Genomic DNA, 12,934 nt, shown 5'->3' with positions numbered 1-12,934 from the left:
ATTATTAGGCGGCCTAGCTCGGGGATTCTTGAATCCCCTGAATAAATAATACAAGCGAGATAAACGTTAAGTAAAACTTTAAACATAAACTGGCTCAAACAAAACTAAACACATGAAAAAATAGTTACATGCAGTAAAAGCACAAAACAACTATTTTGAGGATCCTGGAGAAACATCAATGTCGTCATCGTTGTTATGGTGACCATCGTCTTCGTGCTTCACATCGTTCCCATCGTGACCATCGTTCTCGGGCTTAAAGACTTCCTCCAGTGTCATCTGTTTCATTAACAGAGGTTTCTGTCTAAGCAGTCTCTCTTTGATTGAATAAACTGCCATAATCTCATGGGCACTGATAAATGTACGTTGTTCCATGCCACCAATTAATTTATCACACAGTTTTACCATATCATCTATGGGCATTTTTTCACCTGTGTTCACAATGCCATCATCCTCATCACTACTTGTACTATCCTCATGCTTATTGTTATCTAACACCATTTCAGCAATTTCTCCATCACTCAAGGAATGCACAACAGGTGCGTCATTGTCAACATTCAGCACTTCTTCGATATCAGCTGACTCTAACGTTTTTACATTTTCTGTTGCAACACTTTTGGCATAAGCAATGAGGTTTGATATCATCTTCTTCTCGTCAGTGACACGGAATCCTTCAAAGTCTTCATCTGCGGGCTCATTTTCATCGAACGTTGTTGCAGGCCAAAGTTTGTGCCATGCATTTTTTAATGTTGATTTAGTTACATCTTTCCAAGCATTAACAAGTGCATAAATGGCATCCTTAAGAGTGAACTCTTTCAGGAAGTCTTTGATATCTACGACTCTGTTGACTGCAGCAAGCATGCAGTTCAGAAAAAAGTCTTTATACTTTGTCTTCATTGAGCGCAAAATTCCTTGGTCACAAGGCTGTATTAAAGATGTCACATTGGGGGGAAGATAAATGCCAAAAACATTATTTTTCACAAGAACTTCAGCAGATGGATGTGCGGAACAGTTGTCTAGGAGCAATACAAATTTGCAGTTTTCTACCAGTCCAGCTTCCCTACTATGAGCTCGTGCAGTTGGTACGAAATGGTTATTGAACCAATTGGTAAACATTCCTCTGGTTGCCCATGCATTCTTGTTTGCATAATAATGCACAGGTAGATTTGTTTAAAACATCTTGGACGTTGGCTTTTTCCGAGCACTGCCAACATTAACATGTGTGTGCTTGCAGCATTTGCACACCCAAGAACAGTCACCCTGTCCTTAGCGTCCTTGAAACCTGATGGTGCTCTTTCATCAGCCGTTGTTAATGTTTTTCTAGGGACGTAGCGCCAGTAGAGAGCTGTTTCATCAGCATTGTATATTTCCTCCGGACTAAGGTTTTCATCAGATACCATCTTGGCAAATTCATCAATGTAACGTTCAGCTGCATCATAATCAGCAGAAGCTTTTTCACCACAGATTTTCAGATATTGTATACCATGACGCTTCTTAAATTTCTGCAGCCAACCTTCTGAATATTCACACTCGCCTCCAATGTTCAGTTCTACATGGTATTTTCTAGCTCGTTTCATTACCAACAAACCAGTCAGTGGCATACGTTCACTTCTTCGTTGTCGAACCCACTCCATCAGCACACGGTCAAGATCTTCGTTTTTTGCCCTATGGAGCGTTTTCCTATTTTTCATTAGTTTATGGTCATCACTGTCACTGTAAAACTTCAACAACTTATGTTTCTGTTTCTTTAGGTCGTATATGGTGGTAGTTCCCACACCATAATCTTCAGTAAGACGCCGCACAGATACACCACGATCAAGCTTCTGCAATAACTCTACTTTCTGTGCTATCGATAATGACAGACGCTTCCTTTTCTGCTTCTCACTGTTATCCATAGGGGAATCTGCAGCTCTTTCTGACATTTTCACACTCTTATATCCGTGTGCAACAGAGTCGACGTGCGTTTGGTGCCAAATGTGAGCTTTGGCGTGCCATGTTTAGCGCCAAACGTGAGCTTTGGTGTGCAGACGACATCCTGGAAAAAATGTCCGGTTTCTTCCAGGTAGGCGATATACCCTCCCGGGCAATATACCCTCCACTTCTCTTTTATGAAGGGGATTTAGTTCCCCTTTCTTCCAGGACCGACCGGAGGTTCCGCTGTCACCTCTGCGGGCCACCCTCGGTGAACGCTCACTCAACTTTGTCTTGAGATTCCTACTCTCCCGCGCAATATACCCTCCACTTCTCTTTTATGAAGGGGATTTAGTTCCCCTTTCTTCGAGGACCGACCGGAGGTTCCGCTGTCACCTCTGCGGGCCGCTCTCGGTGAACGTCCTGTCTCCCTGTCTCTGGGATAGCAGGGGGCGATCAAACAGCACAATACCCCCCTCCCCCTCCAACTCCAGAGGAATCCGCTCCCCGATGGGCCGCTACGGCGACGTGGCAGTTCGCCCACAGCCCGAGCTGCGCCACCCCAAGAACAAGACGTCCCTTGCACACCATCAGCTTCTGCCCCTACGTGTTCCTCTGGAGTTGGAGCGGGGCTGGGCTGGAGTTGCTGATCTGGGATCTCCGTGCTTGCAGTGGGCCTGGGGGTCGGTGTCCCGATGAGGGGGCGCAGCTCGGGCTGTGGGCGAACTGTCACTTGTCGCCGTAGCGGCCCATCGGGGAACGGCTTCTGGTGGTCCTGACGTCTCCGGCCAATTTGCAGTTTTTCTCTGGAGTTGGAACGGGGCTGGGCTGCTGCTGGCTGTGGGTCTCTGGGATCTCCGTGCTTGCAGTGGGCCTGGGGGTCGGTGTCCTGTTGGTCCTGACGTCTCCGGTGACTGGTACTGACCTGTTGGCATCGCCGACGTGAAGACAGTGCAAAGCCCCCGCGCCGGTGCAATGGGCGGGGAGCTGGAGAGGGGAGGGAAGGGGTCACACACATGGCCAGGAAGCAGAGGGGTGCAGGTGGGGTGAAACTGAAGGGAGCGACAATCTGCTGCTGCCTGCCCGCTGAGTTAAAAAGTTCCCACGCAAGACTCACGATACACAGTGTATCGTGAGTCTACCATGGGAACTTTTTAACTCGGCGGGCAGGCAGCAGCAGATTGTCAATTATTAACCCTCCCGCGCAATATACCCTCACCTTCTCTTTTATGAATGGGGATTTAGTTCCCCTTTCTTCGAGGACCGACCGGAGGTTCCGCTGTCACCTCTGCGGGCCGCCCTCGGTGAACGTCTTCAAGGACCTTTCTTCAAGAACCGGAAAAATGTCCGCTATTCGGAGCTTTTCGTTATTTGGATCTTCGGATAAAAGGTTGTGCACCTGTACCTTCATTTGGAATTCTAAAGTTGGGTACATGTCTCTCACACTTACCCCGACTCCCACCATTTTTTTCAGCGCAAAAATTCAACATTTTGGCGGTTTTTAACAGGTAGGAAAGTATGCGTTTCTAGCATTAATAACATATACCGGAAGTGACGGATGTCTTCCAGTTGGATTTAGCTGCTCCGTGTGATGAGCCCTATGACCCAGTGACCTTTCGTGCAACCCCCTATACTCCAAATGCAGCCAAATCTAAAATTTCAGAAAGCCACAATATGACTCCTGTAGTCATTGCCTCAACTGATGAAAAGCAAGCAGACCATATACTTTGCTTACCACCACCTCCTTGCTTTCAGGGAGCTATGGACTTTGATCCCAATATACCTTTCAGTACTTCAATGTTGGCAAGGGTCTTGCCTTATAAACTGCAGTATAACTGTATACTTCTGCCGTACATTTGATGTCCCAAAGTGCAATACCTCACACTTGCTCAGATTAAACTCCGTGCTATTTCATCACAAATATGAATTGTCTGCAAACTTACCATCTACACTTACAGCCTTTGTTTATATAAATCATAAACAAGGTTCCAGCACAGATCCCTGCAGTACACCAATGGTCATAGACTTCCAGGCAGAACAACATCCTTCCACCATTATCCTCTGCCTTCCATGGATAAGGCAGTTCTGAATCCAAATTACCACATCACGGTGGAACCCATGCATTTTAATCTTCTGGATCAGCCCACCATGGGGACTTTTATCAATTGCCTTATGATAATCTGTAAACATCCGCTGCCTTACCCTCATCAAACACCTTTGTCATTCCTCAAACAACTCAACCAAGTTAGCAAGACATTACCTGACACAGACAAAGCCATGCCTATTGTCCCTAATCACCCTATTCTCTTCTAAATGGGAGCAAATCCTATCCCAAAGAATCTTCCTCAATAGCTACCCTACCAGTGACACGAGGCTCACCACCCTATAGTTTTCTGGATTATCTCTACTTCACTTCTTTAATCTTGGCTAGAGAATAGACATCTGCTATTCTCCAGTTCTCCGGGATCTTGCTTGTGGCTCGAAAGATCTTTGTCACGGACCCAGCAATCTACTCTATTACGTCTCTCGATAACCTGAAATAGATTCCATTAGGCCTTGTGGATTTATCCACCTTAAAGACCCAACACTACTTTCTTGTTCTCAAACTGTCCCAGTTTATGAATATACCCTACACTGATCATACCATCTTCCATGTTCTTCTCTTTGGTGAATACAGCTGCAAAGTACTCGTTTAGCACATCTCCTACATCCTCTGAGTTTGAGCAGAATTGCGCTCCTTTACCCTGAAGTCATCCTACCTTCTCCCCAATTACCCCATAGCTTTTAAACGTACATAAAAATTCTTGGAATTTCTTTAATCCAATTTGCAAATTATTTGCTATTCAGTGAACGACTTTTCTACCACCCTCCCTCTTTGGAAACACATCAGACGACTCAGCATTCCAGCCAACAGTCATACAAATTTAATTGAGATGACTGCCTAAGTAACCAACAGCCAAATGTGATTACTGATCGTTATCTCACCTTGCAAGTTGGAAAATATGATGCAGTGTAGGACGCTAGCCTGTGCAGAGAGGAACTGCAGATGCTACTTTAAACCGAAGACAGCCAAAAGGCTAGAGTAACTCAGCAGGTCAGGCAGCATCTCTGGAGAAAAGGAGTAGGTCTCAACCAGAAACGTCACCTATTCCTTTTCTCCAGAGATGCTGCCTGACCCGCAGTTCCTCCAGCATTTTGTGTCTGTCTTAGGTCATTGGTCTGTTGATACTCAATGCTAACACTCCTCCCTCACCTTCAGAGATACCTGCTGAGACTTACACGCCATATCCAGTAAGTATGCATTGGAGTCTGAAGAAGTGTATCGACCCGAAATGTCACCCATTCATACTCTCCATAGTTGCAGCCTGTCCCACTGAGGAACTCCAGGATTTTGTGTCTACCTTCGGTTTAAACTAGCATCAAATTAAACTAGCAAAATTTGCATGTGGGACAGGCCCTTGAGCTAATCTTTCCTATAATAATAAAATAATAATTAATGAATGCTAGCAAAAAGAAACCAGCTAGTATTTCTTCAGTCATCAAATAAAATTATACTGTGGAAATGGGGTAGGATGGGAGGACAGCATGCTTTGGTGCAACCTACGGAATAGTCATATTGCAGCCGATGGAAAGATATGAAAACCAATTGCATCCATATTAATCAACCAAACTGCTCTGGGCTTCACACTGAAGATAGACACAAAACGCTGGAGTAACTCACCAGGACAGGCAGCATCTCTGGATAGAAGGAATGGGTGACCTTTCGGGTTGAGACCCTTCTTCAGACTGTCACCCATTCCTTCTATCCAGAAATGCTGCCTGTCCCACTCAGTTAATCCAGCATTTTGTGTCTGCCTTCGGTGTAAACCAGTATCTGTAGTTCCTTCCTACACAATGGGCTTCACACTGTTGGGTGTGCGCAGTTTTCAAACACGTAACAAGTTTTCCATCAGATTTACGGCAAATGAAGGTCGTTTTATCGGGAAACATGGCAGAGCGAATGAACAGACCTACTCAACACTCCCTCGTGTTGCCTAATGCTCCCTTCCATCATACTTAATAGTATAGTTGTGATTTAAAAGCCTCCTTGCTCTGAACCCTCAGCTGACATCCTACTGAATCCTTTAATTAATCATGAACAACTTTATTACATTAATTTTAATCTTTTATTATACTAAAGAAAAACTCTACAAATTGACTTCAATTCTGTTCCAGTTGCCCTTCCGGTGAACTTATACTACACTCGCTCAGGTCAACATATCTTTCCAGAGAGCTCCATCCAGAGTTAATGCAGTATTTTAAATATTACAAACTATCTATCGCAACTTTATATAATTAAGATAATTTCACACCTTTGCCTTTTTGAGATAAATGATCGAATTCTATTCGCTTCTCAACCACTTCCCACATTTGAACCCCTAAACCTTGTCAATATATTGATTTTGCCATTTAGAAAATACTACAGTTCACCTTTTGAGTAAAAAAACCTTGCATTTCCCTACAGTAATCTCCTTCACCAATACTGCCAGCTCTCTTACCGTTGCAACCTTTTTTTTTCCACATCTACATTATTTATTATACCATCATAACTGATGCCAAAGTCAGACATATGATTCACTATCCCTGAAAACTATGGTAAATGACCCAACGTCTGGGGATGTGACTTTCTTGACTCAAAGGGCAAATACCTTCATTACTTTTCAAATTTATTACCATATGACCAATTCCCTACCTAATCATTGGGTTATCACCAACTCTCTCAGCAATAAGCCTTTTTCTGTGCATCACAATCAGCTCGCCAACAACTTGCCTTTGACCTTTTCTTCAAGACCTCAGACTTCTTAGGCCTTTGATGCAAAGGCAGCTAATCTCACCATTCCTCTCCCACTCAACTCTTGTATTTGGTTCCGAATCAAAATAAAGAGGATAGAAAATTATTTGCTCGATTTGAATCTAAATTGATATGCTTAAAGGGCCTGACCCACAGGCGATTTTTCAGCAGACTGCAGGCGACTGTCAATTCGCCGGCAGTCGCCTGAAAAACCAGGAACTGGAATGGCGAGGGGGGGGGGGGGGGGTGCGCTGTCTGAAATTCACACGGTGCAAAACCTACGTGATGCAGACACACACCGCTATTAACAGGAGGGTTAAGACGACTAGCACAGTGTACGGTAAGTCTTTTAAAAAAGGGGGGAGAAGGAGCTGAGACACTTTTAAGAAGCCAGACAACTTTTAAGAAGCCAGAGATACACAGCTGTGAAGTTCGGCGGGCATTTAACGCTACCGGTCGGTTATCCTTGGTTCTGAAAACTCATACTTACGTTTTTTTCCCCCCAATGAGCCAATGAAAATGACTGGTCAGCAAAGGCGATTAACTAAAATTACCTACGACTACCTATAACTACATGGCAACCCCACTACAACTACACCTACGATTACAGGATTATCGATTTTCTCCGTGGCAACCAATTTTTGGTCGCCGAAAAATTTTCAACATGTTGAAAAATTTGCGGCAAACATACTGAGGCCACGACTAGTTCCCAGAATGCTGGAACTCCTCGCGACCATGAAGGAGACTCACCAGAGACCACCAGCGAACATGTGGCAACCATGTGGCGAGCGCAGAGTCTCCTGCACTTGCCTAAAAAGACGACTAAATGGGACAGGCCCTTCAGGTGCTAGTCAATTGCCCTGCCGCTGCATCTATTGCTTTATTATCGAGGAGAAGATTGTCTGGGTGTCAGATGGGCTAGAAATTCATTTTTGTGATTAAGATATATCAGCAAACTTGCATAATTGAATAGATGACCACCTTACTTAGCTGTACTGAAGAACCTGGTAGGTATGTGATTAGCTGTGTCCTATACATTTTCAGAGCTGCAGTTGAGATGTGTCACTGCCAGTGACTCAACTTCAAACATTATATTCCACTATTCCATTTGCATTGAAAACAAAAATATAAATTGCTACAAATTTAACAAGCAGCAATATAAAATTTACAAGGCCCATTCAACAATATCTAGATTTAGTTTTTAAAAAACTCATCAACACAAAACCAGCAAATTCCAAACACTGCTGTGCTCAGGAAATTCCAAACTGTAAATTATAGTTGAGCTAACTGGACACATAATTTAGAATCATACTTTATCACTGACAATGTATATTGACAAGACTCTATCAACATTAGACATAGTACAACAAAGAAATGTTTTTCTTGGTTCCATTGCAATTCAATACTTCACCAAATGCAGATGGCCCTTCCATATACACCACAGATTTCTTACTGCAATTTGCACGTTCTACATCCATCACTCCTACAGCAACCACATCAACCTTTTCCAGTGGTCTTTAGATTCATTTGGTCCATTGGTATCAGTTAACATGTCTGGGCCCCTCCTCTGTCACTTTGTGAAAACAAGTTGTCACAAACACAACTTTCATCGATTTCTTGGGTCATATTTATATTTTTTCCACTTTTCTTCAAAAATGACCCAATACCACCACTCCTAACATCATTGCCTAAGACTCCTGGAAATTACTTGGACTGTTTGCCCTGAAAGGTATCAGAAGACATTCTACTTTATCCGGGTTGATTTCAAAATGTCCAATATAAATTTTATCCTACCGGATGCTTATTGATCTTCGTACATTCAAGAATCGTAAGGAATGAGCAAGGATATGAGCTGCAATGATCCTCTGCTCTAAAGTCTTCAAATGCTCCTTCCATTTCTCACGTGTTTAATTTATGATGCTACGTTACAGAAGTAATGCATGTAAAAATACATTGTCACGAAATCTTGCGCTATTTTAAGTTCAAAACATTCCTGCTCAGTCATTTACAACTACCCAAGTTGAGATAGATCCAAGTGTTGCTACATGCATTTGAATTTGAAGAAAACAGTTCGATGCCCCCGACTTTCCTCAAACCGACCCTCTCCCTACGCGGTAATGTGTTTTTGAGCAGTTACCCTAATTTTTTACCCAGTGTTGAGCGCAGCAGCCCGGCGTCCCGGTGAATAACGTCGAACCGCGAACAGTGTTCGCTCGCCTTTTACGACAGTCCGCAACGGCATTTCGACTTAAAACGTTTTCACAAACAAATGCCGGGTGGACATGATTCACAACTTCCTTTTCTCCCCCCTTTACTCCACTCATGACCTTTCCACTTAATTCACACAAATGAACGACTGGCGATACCGTGCAAAGCAAACTGCTTTTCCAGCCCTTATGAACTTGTGAGAAGGGGGGGGGGGGGGGGGCGAGAAAAGGGAGAGAGTGGGTATTTTTTTAATAAATGACAGAAACTGCTCCAGGTTGGCTCCGCACTCTCGTTTCCCCCACACTATGGAAGCCGAGTCACAGCTGAGCTCCAGGAACAGGGCTTCAGACATCCAGACAAGCTGAAAGAGCTCAGCTGCAATAAATGTATTAAATTAAAAATATAAGATACTTACCGGTAGGAAGGAAGGTTGCACCCCGAAGGCGGCTGCCGCGAGATGTGGAGAGAATGGAACGTGGCCCGGATCTGGGTGAGCGGGAGATAATGTATCGCAACGATGTAACCCAGCGAAGCAGCAACACTGAGGCAGACTGTGAGCTGCTCCAAACACACTCTCTCTCTCTTTCTCTCTTTCTTCCTCTCTCTCTCAAACCGCAAAACCAGCACACACAGAACCACGCCTCTCAGCAGCTCCAGCTCCTCCTCGTGGATTAAAAAATAACAAACAGTTCACTTCTAAATTACCGGCTTTGTAACTGCATTTCAACACCTGCCCGACGTAATTCTTCCACCGAATCCCTAAGAACTGAACAAGTCAAGGAGGATGCGTATTGATTCATACCCCCTTATTTAATGGTTCAGTCGCCCATGTCAAAGGAGGAAACGTTTTTCCCCCTTCTATCAACGTAAATTGAAGGCGTCCTGTAGTGGGTAATAATTTACTGAAAGGACTAAGATTCAAAAGGCAGTGGGCGTCAAAACAACTGAAAGTGTGAATTCTCTGTAGCTCTTTAAAAATACACAAAATGCGGCGACCATATTTACTCGGCACGTGTTATATTTGCTGCAGGTAGATGTACGAATTTGAACAAAATTAAGGACGTTTTTATAATAGCCACGACTACAAATAATATTGCATAAATAATTTTAATTAATGGGCAGGTGAGCAAAGAGTAAAAAATGTTTATTCAAATACATGCCAAATAATGTCACCTAATTCACTACACTATTATTTCCCATCTGTAAACAGGAAATTATATCGAAATAAATCTATAAAAAATGTGATCTTAACAGTGTGTGTGTGTGTATAATATTTAAATATATAAAAGCTGCTGTAACTATCCCTGGGATAATGACATCGTGTGTGACAGTTAAATAATTTGCATTTATGTGGCACGGTAACACTATTTCATTGGAGCGTCACTGACGAAGGAGATTTTAAGGAGCATCTGAACAGAGGATATAGAGAAGCTTAGTGAGGGAATTCCAGGTCTTAGGAAGACAGTTAAAAAAGACACGGAGGGATGAAGAGAATAAGGAATGCAGCAGTGGCTAAAGTTGGAAAGTAACAGATAAGCTGGAGTTAACAGAGAAAGTGATGAAGCTATGGAGGAATTTGAAAGCAAAACTGAGAATTTAAAAATCTAGGCTTTGATGGATTGGGAACTAACTAAAACCAGTGAGCACAGGGATTGCAGTCTCGACTTCGACTAAAGAAGCAGAGAGCAGAATGTTGGATGAGTTTGAGTTAATAGAGATGGAAAACTGATGTCAGACACGAGAGTGTGGAATAGCAAAGCCTGGAGGTAAAATCATCCTTAACTTTCTTTAGGTTTTCTATTTGCTTTGCACATATCTATAACAAGGTAAAACCAATAGAAATGTAACTTGATTCAAGAGAGTTTATTGTCATGTGTCCAAGTAGGACAATGAAATTCTTGCTTTGTTTTCAGCACAACAGAATATTGCAGGCATAAATAATACAGAACATATCAGTGTGTCCATATACCATTGAATATATGTATATACACACATAAATAAACATATAGAGTGCAGTAGGCAAATTAAAGTTCAGATTTTGTTTGAGTTGAGTTTAATAGCCTGATGGCTGTGGGGAAGTAGCTATTCCTGAACCTGGTTGTTGCAGATTTCAGGCTCCTGTACCTTCTACCTGAAGGCAGCGGAGATATTAGTGTGTGGCCAGGATGGTGTGGGTCCTTGATGATGCTGCCAGCCTTTTTGAGGCAGCGACTGTGGTAAATCCCCTCGATGGGAGGGAGGTCAGAGCCGATGATAGACTGGGCAGTGTTTACAACTTTTTGCAGTCTTTGATGAATTTGATGAATCATCAAAACACATTTTAAAATGTCTGCATTCATGCTAATATGACTATAATTAAAAAAACAAGGATGCTACATAGTTTTGAATGTAGATTTTTTAACAACTTACATTACATTAACTGTAGAAACCACAAGGGCTTTTTTTCTCTTTTGTCATCTAGCTTCTCAAACAAATCTAAGCATAATGAGATTACACTCATGCACTCACAAACATAAAATACGAAAAGGGATCTGATTTACAAGTTTACAGATGACATCAAAATTGGCAGTGTAATGAACAGTGAAGAAGATAACACATTATCTAAGATTATAACACCATCTACAGACATGGGCAAGGGTATGACATGGAATTTAACTGAGACGGCAGAGAGGTGATGCATTTTGGGAAGTTAAATCAGGCTAAGACTTTCACAGTGAATAGCAGGGTCCTGGGGAATTTACATGGAGTGCATGAACATAGTTCCCTGAAAGTAGACAAAAAATGCTAGAGAAACTCAGCAGGGGAGGCAGCATCAACAGAGAGAAGGAATTTGCAACATTGTGGGTTGAGCCCCTTCTCCAGACTAATGTTAGGGGGGGGGGGGCGAATGAAAGGAAGAGGCGGAGACAGTAGAACTTGAGGGAGAACTGGGAAGGGGGAGGGGAAGGAGGGAGCAAGCAAGGAAAAGCTATCTAAAATTAGAGAAGTCAATGTTCATAACGGGGTGTAATCTAGCCAAGCGAAATATGAGGTGCTGTTCCAATTTGCGCTGGGCCTCACTCTGGCAATGGAGGATGCCCAGGACAGAAAGGTCAGAGTGGGAATGGGAGGGGGAGTTAAAGTGCTGAGCAATCAGGCGATCAGGTTGGTTAAGATGGACTGCGCGGAGGTGTTCAGCGAAGTGATCGCCGAGCCTGCGCTTGGTGTCGCTGATATAGAGAAGCTGACACCTGGAACAGGAGATACAGTAGATGAGGTTGGAGGAGGTGCAGGTGAACCTCTTGCCTCACCTAGAAAGACCTATTTGGATGCAGTTGAGGGGGGATGTAAAGGGACAAGTGTTGCATTTCCTGCGGTTGCAGAGGAAAGCACCTGGGGAGGGGGTGGTTTGGGTGGGAAGGGATTAATTGACCAGGGAGTTACAGAGGGAACATGTCTGCGAAAAACAGAAAGGGGAGGAGATGGGAAGATGTGGCCAGTAGTGGGATCCCGTTGGAGGTGCCGAAAATGTCAGAGGATTTGTCCCTTGCCCCCAAACCACCCCCTCCCCGGGTACTTTCCCCTGCAACCGCAGGAAATGCATTTCTGGTATGTACTTGAAATTTGGCACAGATTTTGATTAAAAAATCATTGAGAAGGAATTCATAAATCATCAGTGCAAAAAGTTGCACACTAATTAATTAAGCTAATTAATAGATCTTCTATCTATACTGATGTAAAATCTCAGTGGTATCAAAGAAAATATTAATGACAAAAAGTTAATATGTCTAGAAACCATCTACTCTTCATCTGAATCTTCTTCATCAGATTCCAACTCTTTTGTAATAAGAGAGTTTCTGCAGTCAATAACTCATTACATGCCACACCATGCTGTTAACATGAACATCTTCCTTTCCCTGTATTTGACGTCACACAGTTAGTTTTCTTGCATGAACAGTACGTTAGTTCTAGCAAGGTGCTTGGAGCTGGAGGCCGATCACCCCAGTC

General features: G+C 43.2%; 1 protein-coding gene across 5 annotated transcripts in view; it reads right to left on the bottom strand.

Annotated features, from left to right (window-relative positions):
* fam110b (family with sequence similarity 110 member B) overlaps window positions 1–9,771 on the bottom strand; it is a 150,383-nt gene extending 140,612 nt beyond the window's left edge. For 3 of the 5 annotated variants that reach the window (XM_033019759.1, XM_033019758.1, XM_033019763.1), the window contains exon 1: window positions 9,363–9,763. The gene's annotated coding sequence lies outside the window, so the exon portion shown is untranslated. Of the gene's footprint in view, window positions 1–9,362 lie in introns of all 5 variants that reach the window. The other 2 variants (XR_004411759.1, XR_004411758.1) reach the window with 1 other exon arrangement.
* Window positions 9,772–12,934: the final 3,163 nt, after the last annotated feature.

The sequence above is a fragment of the Amblyraja radiata genome, chromosome 4 (assembly GCF_010909765.2).
Source record: "Amblyraja radiata isolate CabotCenter1 chromosome 4, sAmbRad1.1.pri, whole genome shotgun sequence".
Taxonomy (NCBI): Eukaryota; Metazoa; Chordata; class Chondrichthyes; order Rajiformes; family Rajidae; genus Amblyraja; species Amblyraja radiata.
This window is presented reverse-complemented; position numbering and strand designations above follow the sequence as displayed.